General features: G+C 40.9%; 1 non-coding gene across 1 annotated transcript; it reads left to right on the top strand.

Moving 5' to 3' along the window:
* The first annotated feature begins 14,107 nt into the window (after window positions 1-14,107).
* Trnat-ugu (transfer RNA threonine (anticodon UGU)) lies at window positions 14,108-14,182 on the top strand. Its single transcript has one exon. It is a non-coding gene; the product is annotated as a tRNA-Thr (tRNA).
* Window positions 14,183-16,042: the final 1,860 nt, after the last annotated feature.

Raw genomic sequence — 16,042 nt, 5'->3', positions numbered from 1 at the left:
GACTCACCAGAGAGTGACAATCGTTCCAGCTTTATGAATGGATTTGATTCATTAAAATCAAAGTGGCTTTGGAGATAAGCAAGTGCATTTTGATCAAATAATTTAAAATCTGAAACAGATGTTTCATAAGCTTTCTCATCAGTGCGGTTTCGTGCGATATGTAAATGCAACCCAATTTTTTTTTTTTTTCGATTCTTGTCTGCAGACCTGCCACATTTTCTGTAATTCTATAAAATTGGGTCGAAGCGGTTGTTGTGTCCTGCAACGCCAAGCTAGCCTTTTCAAACATTGTGCATACATTGGTACAAAAAAGTAAGTACAAAGACGCTTTACTAAACAATGCGACTCCACGTCGTCTGTTGTAATGGATAACAGTGTCTTATAGACTTTGGGACATTCATTACCAATCGATAAGAAGCAGGAAATTATTTTGGGTAAGCTTTCAGAATCTGTTCTATGGGTGTACCCAAAGAAGGCCACCTTGTAGTCCGTTCCAATTGCGCAAAGGCTATAGACTCGGTCAAATGTTCCATTTTTAAGGTGGAAAATGAGAAATGACTATAAAATCTGAAAACCACAGATCCCACATCGAGTTCCAATTTGTTCATAGTTTGTTTGATTGTATTATTCAAAACATGAGCCAGGCATCTAGTTTTAAATATATTTGGATTTTAATCCTTCAGCAGGGTAAACGCAGATCTATTTTTTCCAAAACTGGCGTTCGTAGTATCTGCACTGAATGCCGAAGCACATGCGATATCCAAATCACACTTTGAAAGCATGACTACAATTGCATCGCTTATAGCATCAGCCATTTCAAATGGACACTCAAAAAAATTCAATAATTTGCTAGACATCCGTCTTCATGGGAAAAATATTGAATACAAACGGGATACATTTTTCTGTTTCCTTTATTAGATGTATCTATAGCGATACTTAAGTAAATTTTACGATTTCCGTCACGACCACAAGATTTAAGAGCTGACACTGCAATTTCTTCAGCTTTGGGGCAGTGTACGTCTTTGACTATACTTTCAGACTTAGTTCTGCTACAGGATTATTTATTTATTTATTTTTTCTTTTTCTTGCAATAGCTGTATCGGGTAATATATGTGGAAGCAATTTCATGGCACAGTCCTTGGAAGACTATGAAATATCACTTTAACACAATGATAGGTTTCCGTTCGTTCAGCGAAGGTTATCACATTAATTTCTCCTGAATTATATGTTGGGAAACAACTTGTCATTAATTTAGGTGTGCTTCTGAAAAGCTGTTTGTTTTCATGTTTATTTCCATTTGCCTGATGTTTAACGTCGCTCAATCCGCCATGAGATATGGAAAAATCCTTATCGCAAATTTTGCATAGTGCGCAAAAAAACTGTGCTTCCTTTGGCTATGCATGAATTACTTTGTAACCATCCATCACGAAATTTGTATCAACGCTTTGCCTCTTTTTTTTTTTGGGAGTGCCACGAGATATTTTTGCAATTTCTCTAGCTTGCTTATCATAATTATTGTCACTTTCAAGATCAGTCATTGTGGCAAATTGTTTTCTGAAAAGTGGTCTGCGTGGATAAGAAAAGTGCAATCCGCATCCACACCGCATCCGCAAGGTCCTAATCCGCAACCGCATCCGCAGCAATTAATCCGCATCCGCAAGTTCCTTATCCGCATCCGCATATATTTAAGTTTTGAATGAGTAATTAATAGTAATAGACAGTAGTACTTAGAATTGTGGTATGTAATGACATAGTTATTGTTAGGGTGCCATTTCTGCGACAACTTACCTGTAACCACTTTTGACTTCTTAAATCACTGGAAATGCTCTATACCTACTCTAAAGCAGACCATTCCAAACAGGAAAGCATTGGCGCTCCGGAGCACACACAGTAGCGGCTCCGATCTCGTGAGATTGGAAACGCTATTTAAAAAAATAAAAGTCAATGTAATAGTATTAAATGATGAAAATACATGTATAGAAACAATTATATTTCGCTGGTGTTGTGCCAAGGCAGCTGAAAATGACGATGGTTTTAAACTGTTACTAGCACATTGCATCATTTACCGATAGTTTTTCTGTACTCACTGCTTGGATGTGTCAAATTTTGAAGCCATTCATGTCAGCTGATGATTATATTATAGCTTACGCGTTCAGTCCTCGTCATTTCCAGGTGAAAATATTTACAGTATTAGGCCTACACTGTAAAACGCTGTCGCACCTGTGAAAAAGTTAAACTGCCAGCAATAATTGACGTTGTCTGGAAGAAATAACTCGTCTTCCGAAGAGTGACAACAAAATCAGTGGAGTCCATTTAGCTTTAGCTAAAAATACGATTGAAATCTCGAACCTCACCTTGTGGCTGATTCCTCGAATTAAGACCTAGCGATAAATGAAATGTCTGTTTCATTCTCAACTTAACAAAGTTTTTCACACTTTAAAACACCCTCAACATTGTTCTAAATTACTAAGACAAAATTTGCAGTAGATTTCGCAGTTAATACTTTCAATGTTAAAAAATAATTTTTTTTCAGAGTTTAATGGAACTGCAAACGATTTCAAGATGTCTATATAAAAACCACTGTCCCATAACTTCAAATGTTAGGCGCTGTTCCCTGTTAAGCAATACCGAGTTACAGTAAAAATGTTCAATTTTGTTAAGAATTTCAGCCCTTATCTTTAGTAATTGGCTGATAAATTAAAAGACACATTATTATTTTGGATGATTTGAATATTTTGTAAGTTTTCAATGTGATCAGAATAGTCTTTCACGGGCTATCGCAGTCACAGCTTGTTGGTGGTCGTGAGCCGCAGTTTGAAGTCCCACTTGTAATTAATTACACGGCCCGCCGTGCCACCGCTCCGGCAGGGCTACTTCACTGTTCACAAAGAGTGACAATGCTCGGTGGCTGCAAATGTTACCGTAGTGCATGCTAAAATTTATGTAGTCACTTTGGAGATCAACATTACCTAGTTTAATAATATTGACGTGTTAGCTGTTGAATGTTCTTGTTGCGAAGAGTAAAAACTTAAAATTGAGCTCTTTAATATGAAAATTACAAAAAACAAATTGCTTGTTAAACATTTCCTTCTTTTACCTAGTGCTACTTAAATGTTCTTGTTGGGAATGGTAAAAATACTAACAATATGTCGAGGAAATTCTTTATTATAAATATTACAATAGAAACTCACAGGCTTCAGATTAAATATTTTCATCTTCTGCTTGCTTCTGATCAAATACTGTAAAAGAAATAATCAGATGAAAAAAATTGTAACTAATTCAGATAAGCCCAAAAAATACAGTGAAGTAAGAGAAGCTGTACAAGTACCTTTTTACTTTGGAAGATTACTATGCAGGAACATGATGTCATCAATCGTCTGTGGCTTCAAAGACGTGCGTCGGTCCTACATTATTTGTCCCACAGTATAGAAGCTTCTCTCAGATGGCGCGCCATGCCACCAAGCTATCAGGTCGATGCCTTCCGAAAATTGGACTTTATCATTCGTATATCTGAGAATTTCATCTCACGCAAAGTCAAAATCTCTCGTCGATTCATCTGAGGAATCTTCAAATGCATTAAAAAGTACGTCAGACTTCTGTTTTTTTGCAGGAATTCCAGATGTTGTTTCCTCCTTATCTTTTAACTGTGGACAATTTCTCGCAACATAATTTTTCGCTTCGTTTACAACTTCATCTTTTTCGGCACTGCTAAGAAATTTTAGGTTTTCATATTTTGGATTCAAAAACGTTGCAAGATTATGGGTTACTGTTATGTCTCATTTGCTGATTAAAATATGTTTGGCTGTTCTCTTTAAATACCCGGCCGGGGTGACCGAGCGGTTCTAGGCGCTACAGTCTGGAACCGCGCGACCGCTACGGTCGCAGGTTCGAATCCTGCCTCGGGCGTGGATGTGTGTGATGTCCTTAGGTTAGTTAGGTTTAAATAGTTCTAAGTTCTAGCGGACTGATGACCTCAGCAGTAAAGTCGCATAGTGCTCAGAGCCATTTGAACTATTTTTTACTCTTTAAATCTATCAGAAATGGGCTGTCGCCATCATTTTTTTCAAGGAAGGAGAGAAGTTTTATCTTCCACAACACACACAAATAAAGCGTAGGGGTTTTGGAGACTTCGATATCACAAGAAGCTTTTTTAAATGGTGTCAGAAAGGTTATTATATCTTCCAACATCCTCTTGTCTATAGAATCAATCAAATTATCTTGATTTTTCTCTGACAAAGTTGACATAACTTCAAACCATTGTGAATTAATAGACTCAAACATATCCAATTTGCTGTTCCATCGTGTGTCTATATCTCCTTTCAGTGACTTCTGAAGGCGATTCTGAAGACCAGATCTTTTAAAGAAAGTTGTGATAGCTCGACAGGAATTTATTAGTCGCTGCACGTCACTCTTCTCATCATTCTCGTCTCCTCGAGCCGTGTGCTCCAGCACAGTATTAAGAATGTGTGCTGAGCACGAGAGCCTCTTGTATTGGCTAAGTGCTGCCACAATATTTCGACCTCTGTCCGTAACGAACACGATGTTATTCACAGCACTGAATAAATCGAACGACCGTAGTATCTTAATTAATTCAAGTTTAACGGTTTCTCCTGTTTTCTTTTTCTTTTTTTTAATCTCACTCTCAAAATTTCTGGTGCACAACACTCGATTCTCATGTTTCACTTCTTCATAATTAACATAATGTGCAGTCATTCCCATATAGTTTATTTTACGGTACGAATCAGTCCATAAATCGACAGTTAGTGCTTAGTCGGCCGTAGCCAGGGGCTGGCGGCAACAGACATCCGCTCTACCCGGGCCCTGCAAGATTCCAAGAATGTCAACAGACTTGAAGTTTTCAACTAACATTGCAACATACGTACTGGGCAGATGCCTTGCTCATTATATGCAGATGACCCGCGGATATCCGCGATTTTATCCGCCAAGAACAAATACCGCGGATATCCGCGGATATATCTCTAGGGATAAACATCACGCTATTCCACGCCAAGTGTCATACAGACACTCAAAAAATAAAATTAAAAATATTGCAAAATTAAATAAACATACATATAAATATTTATATGGCAACCCTGGCAACCGAATCCCTAAAACCATACTTAATCAAAAAGGGTAAAACGAAGCTGGATCAATTAACTCATCAATTTCTAGTGTCGCCTTCGCTGAGGAAGATTTGTTGTTTTATTACCTACGTCTAAATACAAATTATGTATTATTATTTTAATGCAAGGAGCGCAACATAGGAAGGAACTGAGAACTTAACCCTTTGCACCACGTAATCAGACAACAGTGCAGCGTAGCGGACTCTTGTTTAAATCGTAGCTGCCTGGGCGGCAGCGCGCCATAAAGAATTGCGCGAATCTCTTTCTGCAAACAATGAGGCCGCAGACCATCAGTTAGTGTATATATTGAAACAAAAAGTACGCTTTCATTCAAATACATTTACAGAAGCATTACAGTAAAAACTTTTCACGGTGTCATATTTTTACAGTAGGAACATCGCTAGCGCAAAAGTGACGGCCTTTCAAAACTACTTCTTATCCGAGTTTAAGGAAACTATTCAGTATAACAAATTGAAACTTTAAACATCTCATAGTGAAATATATTAGCTTGACAATGAACTGACAATCTTTTCGTAATGCGTTACGTTTATTGTTCAGCTTTGAAATAAAGTAAGCCATTGCATGTGCTTATAGTGATTTTTTTATGTTCCTATTAGTTTACTTTTTATTTGCTTTAGATCATACATTATTGGCTTTGAAATGTAGCTAACATAGCAAGGTTTTATTTAGAGTTCACCGTAAAGCGATATCTATTTTCATTCTCGAGTTATTAGTTTTTGTTTTTATTAGTTTTTGTGTTAGTTTTTGTATCTGTTCCTGTGAACTCTCCTGTAATATAGGCCGAGAGTGAAGGAAACGAGTACGAGCAGGAGAGGTGAAGGACTTCGGCACTGCATGTAACTTAAACACTTTTAATAGAGTCAAAAATACAAGTAAATATCAAATGCATACATAACTTTGGTTAGGATGAGGACGTAGATGTGAAGCCGTAGTACATGTCTAATCCTGTGAAGTTAGGATGACTGTTCTGTGTAATCTCAAAACTAACAAATACTTGTTGCTGTCCAAACTTTAACTGAACGTAACTAATACAAAGTCTCAATAGCAGGCTAGCCCACTCGGTAGTAGAAGCGATGTTTCCAGACCGTCTACTCTTGATGAAATGGGCGACATCCCGACGGCACTCCCTGAGCTCCACAGCGTCTGCCAGAGGGCGCTGTGGTCCTCGTAGTTAGTCTTCTCTCGCAGTGCCAACTTACGAGAGCGTGCACCTACATTGTGGCATCGTAACTAATGACGCCACATTAGTTCGTGTGTGTGTGCATTAAGGGTAGCGCGCGGTTCATCCAATCCTGTACTGCACATTGTTTTGGATTGAAATAATTCTTCAAGAATTTATCAAATCAAACACTATGAACATAACACAGTTGTGAATTTTCCAAACACACGCACATGTATGTATTCTCTCGTCCAAACTAGCCACACGACTGTCTATTTGAGGGCTGCGCGGGGGCGGGAGCTGAGTGGGATACGAAACACGAACGCAGTGTGGGTGGCAAGAGCAGGATGGCAAACTTGAACCAAGTGCGAGTTTCATGCTTCAACGTAAGACGAACGAACTAGCTGAGCCCTTACCAAAAGTCGCGACAAAACCGTGAAAATCGGGACTGTCCCGGCGAAATACGGACAGGTGGAAACTCCGTCCACAACACCACGCGCCTGAACTTTTTTCGTTCGTTGTTTTAACAAATTGTTTTGTTACAGTACTGTTTTCACCCCCCAGTCATGCTGATGTTTCGTACAGATCCAGTGAAAAGGTGACGTTTGGTTTGATCATTGTTGACCAGGCTGGAGCCCAGAAAACAGGAATTCAATTAATTTTTCCCTATATACTTGTTAATCTTACTCATTCACCCCATTTAACGTCGAACCTGGATTCGATATTACGCAAGTTATCAGCACACTAAATCTGTCTCTGTATTCAAGCCGTGCCCTGAGTAATACTACAGTAGGGCAAGATACCGTGCAGTAGTTAAAATTGTTACCATCTAGCACCTAGCATAGAGAAAGCTTGCCACTTAATAAAATAAAATGAACCATAAGAATTATGATTTTTTCATTTCTTTTCATACATAATTTACGAAATAATTAGTATATTTCTGCGTCAAAAACGGTAGTAAAATATTAAGAAGTATGAACGACCAGACATTACGGGGCAAAACACTTGTTGTGACACACGGGAGCTGCACCTTACACGCCAGAGAAAGAGAATATAAAAACAGTATTTCAAGCATAAGAAGCATATACACGCACCTCCACGTGTAGAATCGACACACCAACTGACGGTTTTTTCTCGCTTGTAACATGCCTTTGCCGAAAATACATTTTTTGTTTTATTAGTCTGTGTGGAAAGATGGTGTTCCAATTTAAGGTAGACGTATGATTCAGACTTCATTATAATATATAACTTACATTACAGTTAACGTAAGTGTACGTTTTATGTTAATAATTCACAACTATGCATAACGACCAACAAAAAAGGAGCGAGAATATTTTGCAAAGACGGGAAGAAGCTACCGACAGAAATTAATTACTTAATGTAATAAATCAGAAGCTCAAATGAACCAGCTTCAACTTTTTGTTAAGTACATCTACTATTAAAAAACATGTTTGTAATTGGATAAACGGTTTCTATGTTATTTATTACTTTCTGGTCTTATTATGACAGGCAGTTTCCTTGTTACGCAATAATTATGCACGGCGTATAATGATTTTTACATTCTTAAGGGCTCCACAGATGAGCGACGGATCGCAGCGATCCGTTGCATGGGTGATCGATTGCTACGTAGATCGCACGTGTGTAGGCAAACCTCAGCGATCGGTTGCTGATTTCGTGGAAATCCCAGGCAGTCTGATGGGTCGCATGTGATTCGCGCTTGTAATATCGGTGTCTGGCTGGTTAGCAGCTACCTATTTGTTTTAAAAATAACAAGGTTATCATCAGTCCCATCACAAATAGAGTTGAAAAGGAAAAATATTACTATTAAATGAAAACCCCTGATAACCCATCATCATGTGGGTAATTTATCTAAACTAGTAACCACGGATTAATAGAGAGAGCACGCTGCAATAATGTTGGCGAAAATGAAATGGCGCCCTATAATTGACAATCGACGATACTTCAACATCGCAGTGATAATTAAATCAATTTGTTTTTCCTGTCGTGTAGCTGTATGGTTTAAGAACCACCTTGGCCACGCGGAATAAATATTTTATACCGGAGTTTATTCTGTGAACGGGAACAGCTGTGAAATCTAAGGATTACATGATAAATTAAAAAGAGAGAAATATTTGGAGCTGCTGTTCGTAAAATTTACATAAGTGGACCCGGCATCAACAAAGGGCCAGGTTAAAAAAATTCACAGTTTGAGAACTGTTTTTAAGGAGTTCAGCAAAGTGGAAAAGCCTTTAGCGTCAGGGCGTCCAACAGAACCAATATGTACACCGCAGCTCTGGTATTTTAATAAGCTTTGTTTCTAAAGAATAACGCGGGGTCTTATTCCTTAACAGCCAGTTCGATAAAAGAGAAGAGGAAATTATGAGCAAATTAGCATTTGTTATCGTAACTGCAGAGGTTTAATAAAATTAGTTCAAATATAGGAATGAGATAGCAATGAATTAAAGTCAATATTACTTATTTTTATCTTTAATGACGGCTGTTACGAGTATTGCAGTGCAAAATAATAGCAAATTAGAAAACAGAACATGTATGCTGTTGTCATTATACTGTATGGACGCTTTTGAAGACTAAAACTGGCAAACACTCTGGCAACACCATTCAAGTACTGCACGTTTTCTGGAACTTGCTGAGGAGATGCATTGGAGCTGGTTCGAATTCTTTGTAGCTCCACTAAGTCGCAATGGCATCCTGTTTTTTTCGGTCACTCCTCTGTCAATTTCGTCTGTCAAAGCAGTGCGATGTCGGGTATGTGTCTGGACTGTTTCAAAATGGTTCAGATGGCTCTAAGGCAAGCACTATGGGACTTAACATCTGAGGTCATCAGTCCCCTAGACTTAGAACTACTTGAAACTAACTAACCTAAGGACATCACACACATCCATGCCCGATGCAGGATTCGAACCTGCGACCGTAGCAGCAGCGTGGTTCTGGACTGAAGCGCCTAGAACCGCTCGACCACAACGGCCAGCTGACCGTTTCAACGTAAGAAATTGTGAAGCTTACAACAAGCCGTTACAACTAAAGAAACGTTGTACAGGTTTAATTGACTCGAGTCTTAAGCACTTTGAATCTTATAGTCATTACACCAAATACGTTTTTTGCAATCCGTGTAGGACGTGACACTCGATAGTTGTAAATTCTTCTTTCTCTGTTGAGTTGATATTTGTTGAATAGTTTCATAAAGTTTTCAACTAATGGGCAAGCCTCGTCTCCCAACAAAAACGTACCCATTCCCCTCAGATGGTGAAGGTAGTTTCAAAGTGCCACTGAAAAGTTTCGTGTGGAAATTTGTATTCTTCAGTACACCACCGTCAGATACCACCCATTTGTGCCATAATGGAAGTAAATTAATTCATAATTTGCATTAGCAATGACAAAAAGCATCTGCTTGTAGCTGAAGAAGGAAGTCCCGCATCAGGTGGTGGAATAACTGAGATGTGTTTACTGTCAACTGCTCCCAGATAGTTACGAAAATTCTGATTTCAAATGCCTTCGCGATTTTTTTTCAGTTTTGGTCTGTAGATGGAAATGGCAATAAATACACTTCCGTTAATACATGCTTCGGGAAATACCACCAGATGATAGCGGGGCACAGAAGCTGACGTCTCACAAGGAGGAGGAGGAGGAGGAAGGGGAGGATGACGGGGGGGGGGGGTAGGAGGGGGAGGAGGACAGGGAGGAGGAGGAGGGGAGGAGGGAGAGGCGGTGGCGGAGTGAAGGGGGCCGGGAGAACAAGAACAAGAAGAAAAGAATTCTCAGGCTACTTCAAGTCAGGGAAGCAGCTGTCGCTTAAACAGGAAGAGGGTAGCTGCAGATCAAACCCTAAAGAGCAGATTGTTAAACGGCGATCTTGTCGAACAAGTTTACCGATTTTTTCAATGTTTGCGTCAGTTTTTGCTGACAATGGTCTGCCAGTGCGAGTGTCATCACTGGTGTCTTCGCGGCCATCTTTAAATCGTTTAAACCACTCAAACACTTGCGTTCGCGATAAACAATCATCGCCGTACACTTGTTGTAACATTACAAACGTTTCACTTGCAGATTTTCCTAGTTTGAAACAAAATTTGATGTTAACACGCTGTTCTTTCTGTACACTCAACATTTTCCGACGCACAGACAAAACGTCAACTACTTAAAACAGACGCCACGGGCAGACTGAGTGCAGGAGGCAGATGAAACTCGAGCAGTAGGCGGAGCGAGAGTCACGTGACAGGCCACGCGACTTTCAGCCTTATTCCATTCGTTTTATTGTTTCACCAGTACTAGTCCGGTTTTTTTCTAGCCACACCTCGTATTACATGTTTCACTGACACCAAGGGAATTGTGTACATCTTTCCAATTTGCTAAAATGACGTGTTTTTCCTTTATTGTTCCTCAGTTCCTTTTTCATCCTTTGGTCCTGTACTTCATCTTCAAGTATTTACACAATTTGTCTCGTAGTCTCGATGTATCTATCGTAACTCTTGTTATTTTGTTAGATTATATGAAATGGCAACGGACTTGAATATAGCTGTCTAATACACTGAAGAGCTAAAGAAACTAGTGCACCAGCCTGTTATCGTGTAGGGCCCCCGTGAGCCGTGAGCACCCAGAAGTGACGCAACACGACGTGGCATGGACTCAACTAATGTTTGAAATAGTGCTGGAGGGAACTGATACTATGAATCCTGCAGGGCTGTCCACATCCGTAAGAGTATGAGGAGGTGGAGATCTCTTCTGAACAGCACGTTGCAAGGCGTCCCAGAAATGCTCAATAATGTTCATGTCTGGGGAGTCTGGTGGCCAGCGGAAGTGTTTAAAGTCAGAAGAGTGTTCCTGGAGCCACTCTGTAGCAATTCTGGACGTGTGTGTTGTGTCGCAGTGTCCTGCTGTAATTGCCCAAGTTCGTTGGAGTGCACAATGGACATGGATGGATGCAGGTGATCAGACAGGATGCTTACGTACGTGCCACCTGTCAGAGTCGCATCTAGACGTATTAGGGGTCCCATTTCACTCCAACTGCACAAGGGACACATTATTACAGATCCTCCACCAGCTTGAACAGTCCCCTGTTGACATTCGGGGTCCATGAGTTCATGATGTTGTCTCCGTACCCATCCATACATATCCATCCGCTCGGTACAATTAGAAACGAGACTCGTCCGACCAGGCAACATGTTTCCAGTCATCAACAGTCGAATATCGGTGTAGAAGGGCCCAGGCGAGGCATAAACCTTTCTATCGTGCAGTCATTAAGGGTACACGAGTGGACCTTGGGCTCCGAAAACCCATATCAATGATGTTTCGCTGAATTGTTCCCACGCTGACGCTTTTTGATGGCACAGCATTGAAATCTGCAGCAATTTGCGGAAGGGTTGCACTTCTGTCACGTCGTCAGTTAGTCCCGTTCTTGCAGGATCTTTTTCCGGTCGCAGCGATGCCGGAGATTTGATATTTCACCGGATTCCTGATATTCACGGCACGCTCGTGACATGGTTGTACGGGAAAATTCCCACTTCAACGCTACCTCGGAGATGCCGTGTCCAATCTCTCGTGCGCCGACTGTAACACCACGTTCAAACTCGCTTAAATCTTGAGATCCTGCCATTGTAGCAGCAGTAACGGATCTGATAACTGCCCCAGACATTTGTCGTTTTATACAGGCGTTGCCGACCGCAACGCCATACTCTGCCTGTTTACATATCTCTGTATTTGATACGCTTGCCTATACCAGTTTCAGTGGCGCTTCAGTGTAAATGTCTCCTGGGCGTTTAAAATGAAATGTCCATTTAATATTACGGTACGTGATTCTGTCTAAAAGTTAAACACTTCATTAATGAATGTAACTGTTTCATAAATAACTTAGCAATCATATGGACTTCAGTGTAACGTGGTTACTGTGTACTTCTCAAATTCTACAGCACAAGCTTGAACATGCTAATCACCGCAAAATCGGCGTAGAACAAAGAGTAGGGCTATAGATAGATATATGCTGAATGGAACGCCTTTGGCTGTCAAGCGAGCAATGCGTGATGCCTCCAGTGACTATCGTAGTAATATACTGTCAAATCACATTTCACAAAATCTAAAGCAGTTCTGTTCGTATGTAAAGGCTGTTAGTGGCACCAAAGTTAGGTCCAGTATCTAGCGAATGAGACGGGAACTGAAACTGAGTGTGGTAAAGCAAAAGCTGACACACTTAAGTCCGTTTTCACATGTTCCTTTAGAAACGAAAACCAAGGAGAGCTGCCCCAATTTAAACCTCGCACCACTAAAAAGATGAATGAAAGAAGTATTAGTGTCAGTGGTGTTGTGAAACAACTGAAATTGTTAAAATTAAACATAGCTCCGGGGCTCGATGGAATCCCTGTCAGAGTCTATACTGAATTTGCGGCTGAGTTGGCCCCTCTTTTAACTATAATCCATCGTAGATCCCTTGAACAAAAAAACCGTGCCCAGATCTTAGAAAAAAAGCGCAGGTCACACTCGTCTACAAGAAGCTTAGTAGAAGTGATCCACAAAACTACCGTCCAATATCCTTAACATCAGTCTGTTGTAGAGTCTTAGAACGTATTCTGAACTCAAACGTAATGAGGCATCTTGAACAGAATGACCCCCTCAGTGCTAACCAGCATTGATTCCGAAAACATTGATCCTGTAAAACACAACATACACTTATCTCACATGACATACTGAAAGCTTTGGATCAAGGCAGTCAGATAGATGCAGTATTTCTTGATTTCCGGAAGGTATTTGACTCAGTACCACACCTACGCTTACTGTCAAAAGTTCGATCATATGGGGTATCAAGTGAAATTTGTGACTGGATTGAGGACTTTTTGGTTGGGAGGACACAGCATGTTATCTTGGAGAGTCATCGTCAGATGTAGAGGTAACTTCGGGTGTACCACAGGAAAGAGTGTTGGGATCCTCGCTGTTCCTGTTGTATATTAATGACCTTGCAGACAATATGAACAGTAACATCAGGCTTTTTGCAGATGATGCAGTATCTATAATGAATTGCTATCTGAAAGAAGCTGCATAAATATTCAGTCAGATCTTGATAAGATTTCAAAGTGGCGCAAATATTAATTAATTCTTCTCGGGTTATCAGCGGAGTGGTGGCGTCGTCTTGTCGCAACGTTTCGATGAGTTTAGTACCCATCATCTCATCGAAACGTTGCGACAAGACGACGCCATCACTCCGCTGATAACCCGAGAAGAATTCATTATTGGTTATATATGACGGTAGTATCTGTTCTCGAAAGAACACATACCGTGGATGACCATGCAGCTTTGCTAGAAATGAAATGATAATTAAATAGACACTCTAGCTGCAAACAGGCGTTGATATACTTCAATGGGGACATGTTGAAAATGTGTGCCCCGACCGGGACTAAAACCCGGGATCTCCGCCGGCCGCGGTGGCCGTGCGGTTCTGGCGCTGCAGTCCGGAACCGCGGGACTGCTACGGTCGCAGGTTCGAATCCTGCCTCTGGCATGGGTGTGTGTGATGTCCTTATGTTAGTTAGGTTTAAGTAGTTCTAAGTTCTAGGGGACTTATGACCTAAGATGTTGAGTCCCATAGTGCTCAGAGCCATTTGAACCATTTTGAACCGGGATCTCCTGCTTACATGGCAGACGCTCTATCCATCTGAGCCTGAGGATATTGCATCTGCAGGGACTTATGATGGGCAAACATCTATTAGGCGCACTACGAATGTAGTGGTGTGGACATGTTGGGAATGTGGATCTCACGGGGAGCGTGCAAGGGATAAGTCCCTGCAGACGCACTATCCTCTGTGCCCTCGGTGGCTCAGATGGATAGAGCGTCTGCCATGTAAGCAGGAGATCCCGGGTTCGAGTCCCGGTCGGGGCACACATTTTCAACATGTCCCCATTGAAGTATATCAACGCCTGTTTGCAGCTCGGGTGTCTATTTAATTATCATTTCATTCATTATTGGAATACGCCGAGAAAGACTGCAATCGCATATGCTGCAAAGACTGGCATCTTGCTTTAAATGTTCAGAAGTGTAAAATTGTGTACTTCACAAAACGAAAAAACATTAATATCTAGTGACTATAATATCAATGAATCGCTGTTAGAATCGTCCAACTCATACAAATACCTGGGTGTAACGCTCTAGGGATATGAAATGGAATGATCAAATAGGCTCGGTCATGTGTAAAGTAGGTGGTAGACTTCGGCTTATTGGTGGAATACTGGGGAACTGCAAACAGTCTACATAGGAGATTGCTTATAAATAACTCGTGCGACCCATCGTAGAATATTGCTCAGATTTGTAGACTCCGTACCAAGTAGGACTGACAGGGGATGTTAAATGTACACAGCGAAGGACAGCACGAATGGTCACAGGTTCCCTTGATCAGTGGGAGAGTGTCACAGAGATACTGAAGGAACTGAACTGGAAGGGTCTTGAAAATATACGTGAACTATCCCGAGAAAGTCAGTTAACAAAGTTTCAAGAACCGGTTTTAAATGGTGACTATAGGAATATACAACAATCCCTACGTATTATTCACATAGGGTCCGTGATAATAAGATCAGATAATTACTGCATCCACAGAGGCATTCAAACAATCTTTCTTCCCTCGCTCCATACGTGAATGGAACAAGAAGAAATCCTAATAACTGCTTTCCTCTGCCATGCACCTTACGTTGGTTTGCAGAGTGTAGATGTAGATACAGATGTAGATCGGAAAATGTGTTTTGTATTTTTTTTTAAATATAAATGGCAACTCCAGTCTCCACTTCACTTATCAGAGTAGTTCATGGTCCCTGGATAGCTACAAATTCTAACGTGAAGTTCTTACTTAACATAAGCAAAACGAGACGAAACAAAACTGCACAATCATTGACTAGAGGAATGAGTCGCAGCCATATTGCCACACTTCGCTGCTAACCAGTCAGGCAACTGTACCGCAAGTACGAATCGCATGCGGTCCATTACATTCCCTGGGATTTCCATGTCATTGGCGTCGGATCGCTGCGATATGCCCAGACAGGTGCGACGTACGAAGAGATCAGTCGCCCATGCGACGGATCACTACGATCCGTCGCTAATGTGTGAGGCCCGTTACACTTCACTTGATTTTCCAGCACACGAGTAACTTTATTTAATCCAATTACCTCATATTCAAAAGACGTCTGTGCTGAAGTTTATGATATTGCCGTTACACTTCACTTGATTTTCCAGCACACGAGTAACTTTATTTAATCTAATTACCTCATATTCAAAAGACGTCTGGGTGGCCTGAGTGGCCGAGCGGTTCTAGGCGCTTCAGTCTGGAACCGCGCGACCGCTACGGTCGCACGTTCGAATCCTGCCTCGGTCATGGATGTGTGTGATGTCCTTAGCTTAGTTAGGTTTAAGTAGTTCTAAGTTCTAGGGGACTAATGACCTCAGCTGTTAAGTCCCATAGTGCTCAGAGCCATTTGAACCATTTTTTGAATCAAACGAAGTCTATGCTGAAGATTATGATGTTTATGGCTCTGTTTCTAGCTCTGACTTAGCAACAGTTATAGAATGAGTATTTTTCTGCGTCGGGAAACAGTTTTACCGCTTTTGACGTTTTGTTATCATACCTGCCTGGTAATTTTCTCTTCAGCGACAGTTGAGATGGTTGATTTGGTATCTTAAACAACGTATACTCAGTACAGTGAGTAAAGGGGTCTGACAGCTGGCAACGCACTTGGCAGTCTTTGACATGGAAAT

This window comes from Schistocerca nitens, chromosome 1 (genome assembly GCF_023898315.1).
Source record: "Schistocerca nitens isolate TAMUIC-IGC-003100 chromosome 1, iqSchNite1.1, whole genome shotgun sequence".
NCBI classification, from domain to species: domain Eukaryota; kingdom Metazoa; phylum Arthropoda; class Insecta; order Orthoptera; family Acrididae; genus Schistocerca; species Schistocerca nitens.
This window is presented reverse-complemented; position numbering and strand designations above follow the sequence as displayed.